At 45.4% G+C, this 13464-nt stretch overlaps 1 long non-coding RNA gene across 3 annotated transcripts in view; it reads right to left on the bottom strand.

The window, feature by feature from the left end:
* Nucleotides 1-131: 131 nt before the first annotated feature.
* Nucleotides 132-13464, bottom strand: part of LOC309826528 — a 65573-nt gene continuing 52240 nt past the window's right edge. For all 3 annotated transcript variants that reach the window (XR_014297112.1, XR_014297113.1, XR_014297114.1), the window contains one exon: nt 132-3002. This is a non-coding gene — a long non-coding RNA (uncharacterized lncRNA). The remainder of the gene's footprint in view (nt 3003-13464) is intronic.

Genomic DNA, 13464 nt, shown 5'->3' with positions numbered 1-13464 from the left:
TGTCCACCTTTTTCTTTCATTCATTCAAGCAATATCTACTGAGTACCTTACATATGCCTGCCACTATTCTAAGTAACGGATACACAACAGTGAACAAAACAGACCAAAAAAAAAACAAATCATGAGGAGACTCATGGTGCTTCCATTTTAATGAGAGATAAATAAAGAAGATAGGTAAATAAAATATATAGTTTTAAGACTGCAGTAAATATTGAGGAGAAAAAATAAGTCAGAGAAGTGGAAATAAAATGTTGGTAGGGGAGACGTTTCCTTTCAGTTAGGGGGCCAAGGAAGACCTTACTGGGAAGGTGACCTTTGAGTAAAAGATCTGAAGAAAAAAGAAAGGGGGCACTATTCTGATATTTAGGGAAGAACATCAGGAAGGAACAAGTGCAAAGGGCCTGGAATGGCTGGAGCATAGTGTTCTGTGGGGAGAATGGGAGAAGACGAGGATAGAGATAGGAGCCAGAGAGTACAGCTTCGCAGATCACGATAATAAGGACTTTGGTTTTACCCCATTTACCCCATGTTGAGGATCCCGTGAAGGGTTATGAGCAGAGGATCCACACAATCTGATTTAGATTTTAACAGAGTTACTCTGGCTGTTTTATGAAGAAAAATTCAGTGGGGTCAGTGGCAGAAGCAGGGAGACCAGTTGGAAAGACAAGGGAGGTGCTGGTTTTGGGGGGAAATATCTGGAGCTCATTTTTGAGTGTGTTGGCTTTGAGATGTCCATTAGAGTAGGGTTGTTGAGGGAGCAGGAGGGCATATAGGTCTGAAGGTCAAGGGAGAGATCAAGACTGGAAATATCAGTTTGAGAGTCATCAGCACATGGATGGTGTTTAAAGCCATGAGAGTGGATGAGCCCACCAAAGGAGTGAGTGTAGATGGAAAATCATTTCCTTCAAAATTCAGAATTTGAGAAAACTAGGAGAAGCAGCAAACTAATGAGAAGGAGGGCCAAGAAGATAAGCAGAAAGCCAGGTAAGTTGGGTGGTATCCTGGAAGCCAAATAAAAAAGGGGTATCAGGAAGGAGGTAGTGCTGCACTACAGTGAAGTTCTGTATAAAACTGTTTCTATTTGTTTCCTCAGCAGACCATGAGCTCCTTGAGGGCAGAGACTGAGTGGTTTCTAAGTCCCCAGAACCCACCCTTGACTTCTCCCTTCTCCATCCCTTATCTGCTCCTTCAGTGTCCCCAGCAGTCACTCCCTCTGGTTCTTTTAGTTACAGGATCCCTACGTCCGGCATCCTTTGCCTCCGTCCTTCCTGACAGCTCTGGCCTGATGGAAATCCCCCAGTAACCTAGAGTTTCTTACCTACCTCCTCAGCCAGGTTCAACAAGCCATGGTGAGCTTCCCTGGTAGTGCAGTGGTTAAGAATCTGCCTGCCGATGCAGCAGACACGGGTTCGAGCCCTGGTCCGGGAAGATCCCACACGCTGCAGAGCAACTAAGTCCGTGCGCCACAACTACTGAGCCTGCGCTCTAGAGCCCGCAAGCCACAACTACTGAGCCCTCATGCCACAACTACTGAAGCCCGCGCACCTAGAGCCCGTGCTCCATGACAAGAGAAGCCACTGCAATGAGAAGCCCACGCACCACAACGAAGTGTAGCCCCTGCTCACCGCAACTAGAGAAAAGCCTGAGCACAGCAACAAAGACCCAACGCAGCCAAAAATAAAATAAATTAATTAAAAAAAAAAAAGCCATGGTGACAGGGGAAGGGGAAAAGGAAGAGGGATAAGTGGAAATTTGGGGTGATACCCTATTTTTGGCTCAGGCAACTGAGTCAGTGATGGTGCCACATTCATTATCCACCATTTATCCTTACCAAGTGCTTGAGTTTTTTTTTCCTTTCATTTCAAGGATAATAAACTAAGACTCTGAGGGAATTTCCTGGTGGTCCAGTGGTAGGACTCCATGCTTTCACTGCCGAGGGCACGGGTTCAATCCCTGGTTGGGGAACTAAGATCCTGCAAGCTGCGTGGAATGGCCAAATAAAGAAATAAATAAAGACTCATATTCCTTAAAAATATAAAATTTAAAAAGGTTAAAAATTTGCCTCATATTCCTTCATCTGTTCCACTATTTGGTCGACATTTATTGAGTGCCAATTGAGTGCCAGACACCTTGATAGGCCCTGGGGACAGAGAGATGAAGCAGAAATAATCCCTATCCTAGAGAAGAATACAGTCTAGTGAGGACTAAGACAGTTATAGACAATTATAGAAGAGGGTAGTAAATATTAAAATCAGTGTATACAGAGAGTGTTATAAGAACACAGCGGAAAGAGAGATGAATGGATTCTGGATAAACTGAGTTTAGACTTTGTTTGAAGGAAGGAAACATTTATTTGAACGGGCCTTGAGGGATGAGTAGGGGTTTACCTAGTAGACAAGTGGGAGAAGGGGATGCACAAAAAGGCGTATTGCATGCAAAGGCACTGAGTTAAAAGCAGATGATGTATTTGGAGAACACTGAGAATCTTTTTGGGCAGAACTAAGTGTCTCGGGGTAGAGAGAGAGATGAGAAGGAACGTTAGGGGGACTCTGATGGGGTAGGGCTTTGGTGGCCCTGAGATAGAGTGGATGTGATGAGAGCCAGGCATCCTGGGACTTACCTTGGCTCTATTACTGACTTTCTGGAGACCCGAGGCAGGTCCCTCCCGCTCTCCCAGCTTTCATTTTCTCTAACATAATATCCCAACCATGTCTCCAGCTCTGGTGTGAATCCCTGGAAGACACTTCCCTGACGTGGCCCCTTCTGTCCTGAGATGTCACCTGCTTCCTCGTGTTTTACCCAAGCCAGGGCCTGGGCTGAAAGCAGAAGGCAGGATGGGGATTTCCCAAGTCAGAAATAAATCCAAAGCCCGTAGGCTGGAGAGAGAAATCCATGGCTCTGTGCAGAGAATTCTCCAGGATCCAGGAAGGCTTAGACCTGAGTGATGTGAATTCAATGCCAGTGAGGGCTGCTTCCATGGTCCTTGAGGAGTATGGCTGGCCCTGGTAGGGGACAGAGGGAAACGTCAGTCACCATCTCTTACGTATACCGAAGGATATTTGGTCTCCAAAGAGCTTTCACACTTGTCATTTCCTCTTATCCTCACCCCAGTCCTGGAAACCCTGCTCCCAGTTAGCCTATGAGGAACGTGAGGCTCTGGAAAGTGAAGTGGCTTGTCCGAGCTGAAGCTACAACTTAAGAAGGTCAATCTTGCATTCGCTCCACAAAGCTTTCTTATGAGCCAGTCTGTGCTTGGTGATGGGGGACCCACAGGGGAATCAGATCTGAGTCCTCATCCCCTGGAAGCCCCCAGTCTAGTTTGGGAGGCATCAAGCAAATCATTAGGCCCTTGAGGGCAGGTCTCTGATTCATCTCTATTTCCTTAGCACACAGCACAGTGCCTGGCACAGAGTAGCCACTCAAGAAATGTAAAAGATGGGCTTTTCTTCCCTTCAATCTAATGGAACTGAATTCATTAGACATGTGTTCGTGTGACAATTGCTACACTAGAGACAGATTCTGAGAAGAGTGGGGGCAGTGAGCAGAGAAGGGTAACATGTGGGTGTGGAGGTGGGGAGGGATCCTCAGGGAGATGAGACTTTGAAGGAGGAGAAGTCAGGAGAGGACAGTCTAGACAAGAGGGGGCTGCAAGTGCAAAAGAGGCCTGAAAGAGTGTGGTGTGCCTGGGGCATGGCCATGCTTGCGGGCCTCCTTGTGGCCATCCTGGTGATGGGCACAATGAGAGGAGACAGGATGAAAAAATGGTGCCCTTGTTACCAAGTCCAAGCTTGTACCGCTCACTGCATGACAGGCCAATAAATCGAGATATGAGTTGTTGGGATAAGGAATAGTGACTTTATTTGGAAAGCCAGCAGACCGAGAAGATGGTGGACTAGTGTCCCAAAGAACCATCTTACCTGAGTTAGAATTCAGGCTTCTTTTATACTAAAAGGGGAGCAGGTGTGGCTTGGTGTAGGAATCCTTTGTTCTTGCAGCTGTCCATGTAGGTGTGGTCACAGTATTCCCATATAACTTCAACAAGACAAATGTTATCCTCTGTTCTGCACCTTTTAGTCTCTACATGAATGGAATGACACCTTAAAGGGTCCGAGCCTTGAGAACGGGCTATCCTGTATATTTCAGGTTATAGGCAACATTCTTTTACAAAAGGGGCAAAGCCAGCATAACTCAGTACAGGCAACAGCACAAAGGTCAGTGCTAAAGGAATTCAATATGGAGTCAGGTTTGTTATTCTCTGTTATACCCTGTCCTCAAAGGATGACACATACCCTTGGAGAAGGACGAGGAGACATTGAGCAGGAGAGACTTCAGCTGTACCTTGAACCATGCTTCAGAGTTAAAGAGTGAGAAAGGAGGAAAAAAGAAACCTTCCTGGTGGGAGGGGACTCCCTGAGCAGGCACTGGGGTGTGTGGTGAATGAGGAGACTGCTTGGCAGGAGAGCATGGCAGGCGTGTGGAGATGCTGTGAGGAGCTGGCGAGCCCCACTGGGTGGGCTGGCTGAGGGAGTATACTTTTGCTTGGGGTACAAGATTCCTCTACCTCAGGGTCATTGTAATGGAGCAAATGGGCTCGTTGCCTGCTGCCCAACGGAAAGACCAAATAGCAGGCAACAGTTGTGTGCAGAGAGAAAAGATTTTATTGCAGCCAAACTAGGAGACAGGAGGCAGTGTGCAGATGTGTCTGCTCATGGGTTTTTGAGTGGGATATTTATCTTGGAAACAGGAAGTCGGGGGGGGGGGCCTTGGAAATGATTGGTGGAAAGTGCATGTAAGTTTAAGGAGTTTTCTGCTCAGGCAGGCCTGACTGCTTTTCCTGTCTCTTCCTGGGTGGCATGTGCAAATTGTGTGTATGTGTGTGTGTGGGGGGGTGTCCATATGTAACATGTAGTGGATTTTTTTTTTTTTTTTTGGTCCTGCCACTGCACTGCTTGTGGCATTCTAGTTCCCCAGTCAGGGATAGAACCTGGGGCCCCCTGCAGTGGACGCATGGAGTCCTAACCACTGCACCACCAGGAAATTCCCCATGCGGTGGATTTAAAGTTCACTATCAGTCATCATTGTAGTCCTTCAGTGCACCTCCCAGCCTGATGCTCAGTTGGAGAGACTTCAGCAAGTTGTATCCATATCTGTAGTTTCCCTGACACTCCGAAAAAAAACCAAAAGGAAAAACAAAAAAAACCTTCTGTTCTTGATGTATTATTTTGTTTCTACTTTATGGGCCTTGTAAATTACATGGCACATTTCAACTCAACACGTCATTTATTTTCTGGTTAGCAAACAGTCACTGAGGTCTCTCCTGGGCCTGACTCTGAGTTTAGGATGGATGAATGAGTTATAAGTGATTGCTGTGGATTCTCTTCCAAGTCCCTAGAAAGCCGGCCCCAGGAGGGGTGCTGTAACAGGGAAAAATAAACCTGACTCCATATTAGATCTGTTTCTTTTACTTTAACCTTTTTTTTTTTTTAATTTATTTTTTTGTGTGGTACACGGGCCTCTCACTGCTGTGGCCTCTCCCGCTGCGCTCAGCGGCCATGGCTCACGGGCCCAGCCGCTCCGCGGCATGTGGGATCCTCCCGGACCGGGGCACGAACCCGTGTCCCCTGCATCGGCAGGTGGACTCTCAACCACTGTGCCACCAGGGAAGCCCTACTTTAACCTTTTATTCTATTGCTTTTGCTTTGTGTTAAGAATGTTGCCTTAAATATACAATGGAGAAGACAGTCTTTTCAACAAGTGGTGCTGGGAAAACTGGACAGCTACATGTAAAAGAATGAAATTAGAACATTCTCTAACACCATACACAAAATAAACTCAAAATGGATCAAAGACCTAAATGTAAGGCCATACACTATAAAACTCTTAGAGGAAAACAGAGAGAGAACACTCTTTGACATAAATGGCAGCAATATCTTTTTTGATCCACCTCCTAGAGTAATGGAAATAAAAACAAAAATAAACAAATAGATCTAATTAAACTTAAAAGCTTCTGCACAGCAACAGAAGCCATAAAAAAAAAAAAAACGAAAAGACAACCCACAGAATGGGAGAAAATATCTGCAAATGAAGCGACCGACCGACAAGGGCTCAATCTCTAAAATATACAAACAGCTCAAGCAGCTCTATGTCAAAAAGACAAACAACACACTCAAAAAATGGGCAGAAGATCTAAACAGACATTTCTCCAAAGACTACAGATGGCCAAAAATCACATGAAAAGATGCTCAACATCAATAATTATCAGAGAAATGCAAATCAAAACTATAATGAGGTATCACTGCATACCAGCCAGAATGGCCATTATCAAAAAGTCTACAAACAATAAATACTGGAGAGGGTGTGGAGAAAAGGGAACCCTCCTACACTGTTGGTGGGAATGTAAATTGGTAAACCACTATGGAGAACAGTATGGAGGTTCCTTAAAAAACTAAAGATAGAACTACCATATGATCCAGCAATCCCACTCCTGGGCATATATCCAGAGAAAACCATAATCTGAAAAGATACATGCACCCCAATGTTCACAGCAGCACTATTTACAATAGCCAAGACATGGAAGCAACCTAAATGTCCATCAACAGAGGAATGGATAAAGAAGATGTGGTACATATATACAATGGAATATTACTGAGCCATCAAAAAGAATGAAATAATGCCATCTGCAGCAACAATGGATGGACCTAAAGATGACCATACTAAGTGAAGTAAGTCAGGCAGAGAAAGACAAATATCATATGATATTACTCATATGTGGAATCTAATTTTTAAAATAATACAAATGAACTTATTTACAAAACAGAAACAGACTTACAAATATTGAAAACAAATTTATGGTTACCAAAGGAGAAATGTGGCATGGAGGACCTTGGGATGAACATACACACACTACTATGTATAAGACAGATAACCAACAAGTACCTACTACGCAGCACAGGGAACTCTATTCAACATTCTGTGATAACCTATATGAGAAAAGAATCTAAAAAAGAATGAATATATGTATATGTATAACTGAATCACTTTACTGTACAGCAGAAACTAACAGAACACTGTAAATCAAGTATACGCCAATAAAATTAAAATAAAAAATAAAAATAAATAAAAGGTGAGAGTATATGTAAAATCTAAAAAGAAATTTAAAAAAAAAAGACTAAGATCCCACAAGCCATGCAGTGCAGCCAAAAAAAAAAAAAAAAAGAAGAAGAAAAAACCTGAACTCATAGATAGAAAGAACAGACTGGTGGTAGTCAGAGGCAGGGGGTGAGGGGTGAGTAAAACGGGTGAAGATGGTCAAAAGGTACAGACTTCCACTTATAAGATAAACAAATCATGAGGATTTAATGTATTCACAGCATTACATAGTGACTACAGTTAATAATACTGTATTGGGGACTTCCTGGTGGCGCAGTGGTTAAGAATCCGCCTGCCAATGCAGGGGACACGGGTTCGAGCCCTGGTCCAGGAAGATCTCACGTGCCACGGAGCAACTAAGCCCGTGTGCCACAACTACTGAGCCTGCGCTCTAGAGACTGCGGGCCACAACTACTGAGCCTGTGAGCCACAACTACTGAAGCCTGCGTGCCTAGAGCCCGTGCTCCGCAACAAGAGAAGCCACCCAATGAGAAGCCTGCGCATCGCAACGAAGAGTAGCCCCCGCTCACCACAACTAGAGAAAGTCTGCACGCAGCAATGAAGACCCAACGCAGCCAAAACTAAAATAACTTAAAAAAAAAAAGGTGGCATGGTGGTTGCAGGCGTAATAGAGAAGAACAAATCTGACTCCACATTAGATCTGTTTCTTTTACTTTAACCTTTGTATTCTATTGCTTTTGCTTTGAGTTAAGAATGTTGCCTATTGTGTGGGCGGGGAGGGATAAATTGGGAGATTAGTGTTGATATATACACAGCTCCATATATAAAACAGATAAGTAATAAGAACCTACTGTATAGCACAGGGAACTCTACTCAATACTCTGTAATGACCTATATGGGAAAAGAATAAAAAAAAGAGCAGATATATGTATATGTATAACTGATTCACTTTGCTGTACAGCAGAAGCTAACACAACATTGTACATCAACTATATTCCAATAAAAATTAATTTAAAAAAAATAGGGCTTCCCTGGTGGCGCAGTGGTTGAGAGTCCACCTGCCGATGCAGGGGACACGGGTTCGTGCCCCGGTCCGGGAGGATCCCACATGCCGCGGAGTGGCTGGGCCCGTGAGCCATGGCCCCTGAGCCTGCGCGTCCGGAGCCTGTGCTCCGCAACGGGAGAGGCCACAACAGTGAGAGGCCCGTGTACGGGGGGGGTGGGGGGGGGAATGCTGCCTATAGTCTGAAATATACATGATAGTCCATTCTCAAGGCTCTGACCTTTAAAGGTATAACACTTTTCCCTTCATATAGAGATAAAAAGTTGCAGAACAGAGAATAATATTTGTCTTGTTGGAGGTTTACAGGAACATCATGACCTGACTGACCTATGTAGACAGATGCAAGAACAAAGGATTCCTAGTCTCTGGACGTCATGACTGTTCACTAGTGGCTCCGCAGCACTGAGCACAGTGGCCAGGCATCAGCTGATATTCAATAAATATTTGTTGAATGAACGAATGAGAGACCAAAATACTGGACACGTGTGGTATCTGTACTGTTCAGGGAAGGGCAGAGGACTTGGATCTGGGATCTAGCTCATTGATTCCTCATTGTGTGCTCTGACTTTGGCCAAGACACTTCACCTCTGAACCTCAGTTTCTCTATGTGTAAAGTAGGGGCTGTCTGCCCCACAGGGTTCTTGTCAAGGTCAAATGAAATACATGTGATAAGGGTCCAGTTACTGTCCCAGGGAGCTGCACAGTGACCCAGAAGCTTTGGCCAAAGCATACAGGAAGCAAGGAGGCTTCGACTGAGACATCTGGACTAACAAGGTTCTAATCCAGTTCCAAGTCCACCATCAGTCCCCAGGTGACCTTGGATCTGTATTAGTTTCTTATGGCTGCTATAACAAACTACCGAAAACTTTGTGGCTGAAAACAACGTGGATTTATTCTCTTACAGTTCTGGAGGTCAGAAGTCTAAAATCAAGGTTTCAACAGGACTGCATTCCTTCTGAAGGCTTCAGGAAAGATCCATTTCCATGTCTTTTCCAGCCTCCAGAGACCACCTGTATGCCTGTGCTGTGGGCCCCTTCCTCGTATCACTCCAACCTCTTACTTCCACCCTTATAACTTCTACTGGACTCTCTGATCTCCTGCCTTCCTCTTATAAGGATCCTTGTGATGATATCGGCCCATTCAGATAATCCAGAATAATCTCCCTATCTCAAGATCTGTACCTTAATCACATCTGCAAAGTCCCTTTTGCCATACAAAGTAACATTCACAGGTTCTGGGGATTAGGACATGGGCACTAGTACCATCCTTCTCCCACTTGGGCATCAATCTCTTCTTCCAGAAGATAATAGCCTCAGTCTGCCCTGCCCTCCCTCCCTCCAGCCTCCCCCTGGAGGAGGGCTCTCATGGAGCCAGGAATGTTGGATGGAGACCAGGGAGTGAGTTCCAGACTGCTTCACCACCCCAGCTCACAAATTGCCCCAATCTTGTCACGGGTAGTTACAGCCCCAGGACCTAACTGCCCCCTAACCTGTGCTCTGCCCTTCCCTTCCATTTCCTGGGCTTTTCCAGGCAGGCCAGCCTCCTCCCACCCCAATGACAACCAACCTTTCACAAAAAAACACCCTTTATTACTAAATTGCAAACATTTACTATCTCACGCTATCCCTGCCTGCACCCCCTACCCTGCACTCCAGGAACCTTAATCCAAATATTTCTCCCACATCCAATCCTCACTCACAGCCCCTTATGGAAGTCACACTTCATTTTACATTTCTATTTTACAGGTGGAGATATTGAGGCTCTACCCCTTCCTCCTCACTCCAGCTCCCGGATCTCCTCTGCCACTGTCCTTTCTGCTCTCAGCCTCCAGGGCCAGGGCAGTTTCACCAAGATGCACTGAATCCAAACTGGTGACAGTCTCAAATTAATCAGAGGGGGCCCAGCGATCATCCCAGCCCCTACTCGGCATTCACCATTCATTTAGACTACAAATATTTCCTGAGCACTGACTAGATACTTGGTACTGTTTTAAGTTGGGAACAAAACTGACACAATTCCTTGCTCTCATATGGTTCACTTTGTAGTGGTGGGAGACCATCCCATAAACAGGCAGTAATATCAGATGGTGATAAATGTGCTGAAAAAGAATAAAGCCAGGGAAGGCAACGGAACACACAGGGGTGAGGATGGCAACCATATTCGAGAGAAGGTGGTCAGGAAAAGGTTCGCTAATAAGCAGACATTTAAACAGATTTCCAAAGAAAGGAGGCAGAGAGCAATATGGAAGTGGCGGAATATTCCAGGCTGGAATCAGCATCACTTCCAGCAGCTGCTACCCAGATTTCCTGCTGCAGTACCAGCCAGCACCTTTCCCATCTTCTGTCTCAGAAAATGGTGCCAACATCTCCCAGTCCATAACCCAGAAACCTGAGACTCATTTTTGTCCCTGACCTCTCCCTCTCTCCCCACACCCCAAAAGTCCCCAGGCCCTAGAGATTTTATTCACTAAGTATCTCATGAATCCACTACTTCCCTCAATTCCAAAATTCTTTTTTCCCCATCCCCCTCCAGCCCTACTCCACTCATAACCTTCCTCATCTCAGCAAATGGCCACACACTCTTCCGATTTCTCAGCCCAAGAACCCTTGGAGTCATCCTAATTCCTCCCTTTCTCCCACATCCAGTATCCAATCCATCAGCAAATCTCATTAGCACTCCCTTCAAACTACATCCAGATTCCCACCCTTTCACCGCCCCCTCTGCCACCGCTTACCCCCTGCTTCAAGTCATGGTTGCCTTGAGCTTGTGCTGTTCAAAACAGACCTTCATGTTCTTTGCTTGCTTTCCCTTGTCCCTAGAATCTGTTCCTAGATCAGATGCTGAACTGAAAAAAAAAAAAAAAAAGTTTCCATTGCATTCAGAGTAAAATCCCAAATCCTTACCCAGTCTGACTAATGCGGCCTTCTAGATTCTGGTCCAGACCACACACTCCTATACCGTGTGCCCTGCTCCCTGCTCACCAGTCCCACTGGCTTCCTTGCTGTTTGTTCTTAGAAGGCACTGAGTATATTCCTGCCTCAGGGCCTTTGGACTTACTGTTCCCTCTGACTGGAATACTTCTCCCTTGTAGTATAAACTGACTGTTAGGTTCTTTGTTTTGTAATGAAAGTGCCTGTCTTAAGCTTTGATTACTGAGGCAGCCACATCAAAGGATATCTTGAATGAACAAATCACTAGATAAAGAGTCAGGCTGCCTCCTGGAACTGAGGCTCCTTTGTTTTAGAGGTATTGGTTGATCTCAGTAACTGACCATTTGGGCCACTTGTTTTTTTTTTTTAACATCATTATTGGAGTATAATTGCTTTACAATGGTGTGTTAGTTTCTGCTTTATAACAAAGTGAATCAGTTATACATATACATATGTCCCCATATCTCTTCCCTCTTGCTTCTCCCTCCCTCCCACCCTCCCTATACCATCCCTCTAGGTGGTCACAAAGCACCGTGCTGATTTCCCTGTGCTATGTGGCTGCTTCCCAGTAGCTATCTAGTTTATGTTTGGTAGTGTATATATGTCCATGCCACTCTCTCACTTTGTCACAGCTTACCCTTCCCCCTCCCCATATCCTCAAGTCCATTCTCTAGTAGGTCTGTGTCTTTACTCCCGTCTTATCCCTAGGTTCTTCATGACATTTTTTTTTTTAGATTCCATATATATGTGTTAGCATACAGTATTTGTCTTTCTCTTTCTGACTTCACTCTGTATGACAGACTCTAGGTCCATCCACCTCACTACAAATAATTCAATTTCGTTTCTTTTTATGGCTGGGCCACTTGTTTTTTCCCTTCCCACACTTTAAATTCCTGCTCATATGTTTTTTTTTTGTTTTTTTAATACATTTATTTATTTATTTATGGCTGTGTTGGGTCTTCGTTGCTGCGCGCGGCTTTCTCTAGTTGCAGCAAACGGGGCCTACTTTTCGTCGTGGTGCACCGGCTTCTCATTGTGGTGGCTTCTCTTGTTGCGGAGCATGGGCTGTAGGTGCGCGGGCTTCAGTAATTGTGGCACGCAGGCTCAGTAGTTGTGGCGCACGGGCCTAGTCGCTCCGTGACATGTGGGATTTTCCTGGACCAGGGCTCGAACCCTTGTCCCCTGCGTTGGCAGGCGGATTCTTAACCACTGTGCCTCCAGGGAAGCCCATCAAATATTTTAAATTCATCAATGAAGAGAGACTGAAACCCTAGGTCCCCACCCTCAACGCCAATAAAAGCAGAACCCCAAGCCCACACATTCTTTCTTCCTCTCTCTATGGCAACCTTGCTCTACGGCCACAGGTACGCTGTGTAATTTCCGGGTCCTGTAAATGAACCTTTATTCTTTCAAAGTTTCCTGATGCTTATTGCTGCAAGATATCTTGCAATCATAGTAAGAACTTTAAGGGCCAGTCCAGCCATAACATTGCTTTTTGACAGGCAGAGACAGGCACAAAACAATTGGCATAGTGGGCAGGATTGCATGATTGCCCTTGCAATTAAACAAGGGGAATGCCCTTTTTACCTGTAACTTGCTTACTAACCACCTAACTCGGGTGGGTAACACCATCTGAGGAAGGAGCACCCCTTGCTGGGGGCCTGTTGCGCTACGGTGTGCTTTCACATGATTCTCAGTGGTGTGTTGCCTGTGGTATCCAACCCAAAAGGTCACAGCTGCCATAATAATCCAAGGATCTCCCCAGAGTGGTGTGATAAAGACTAAATGGTCTAATGAGAAGAGTAGGCCACTAATTATAAAGGGCTTAATTGACTATTGCCTAAGGGTCCTCCATGCCTCAAGGCCAAGGAGAGCTAAGGAGCCTTGAATTGCAAGGCTATTGTCACTACTCAAGGAGAGGCTAAAGGTATGAGAAAAACATTCCCTTAGGGGAAGAGGATAGGAGATCTCTTACTGCTACCACTGTCAGTAGGTTGTGCTATGTAGGACTATGTGTCCTAACCAAGAAGAATGAAATAGCCTTGCAGCCAGAAACCAGTGGCAACACCAGAGGGAAAATATGACAGAGGCTTACAGTCTCTGTGTCACCACTTCACTCACTACTTGGTCCCCTGAACTGATGGAATATTATGGATCCAATCCCTGGTGTGATGTTGCAACTGAGCAGGACCCTGTGGGGCTCCTGGGCATGGAAGCCTTTCTGTCCCCCGTTTCTTATTTGTAGGGAACAGACTCCAGCATCCATGCCCTTCCCTGAGTTCCAAAAGGGAGATTCAAACAGTGGCTAATCAAGGGAGAAGCAGCCAAGAAGCCACCTGAGGCGAGATTAAAGGGACCAGA

Source organism: Grampus griseus (assembly GCF_964374135.1).
Source record: "Grampus griseus genome assembly, chromosome: 8".
NCBI lineage: Eukaryota > Metazoa > Chordata > Mammalia > Artiodactyla > Delphinidae > Grampus > Grampus griseus.
Note: the sequence above shows the minus strand (reverse complement) of the source record. Positions and strands in the feature narration are given on the sequence as shown.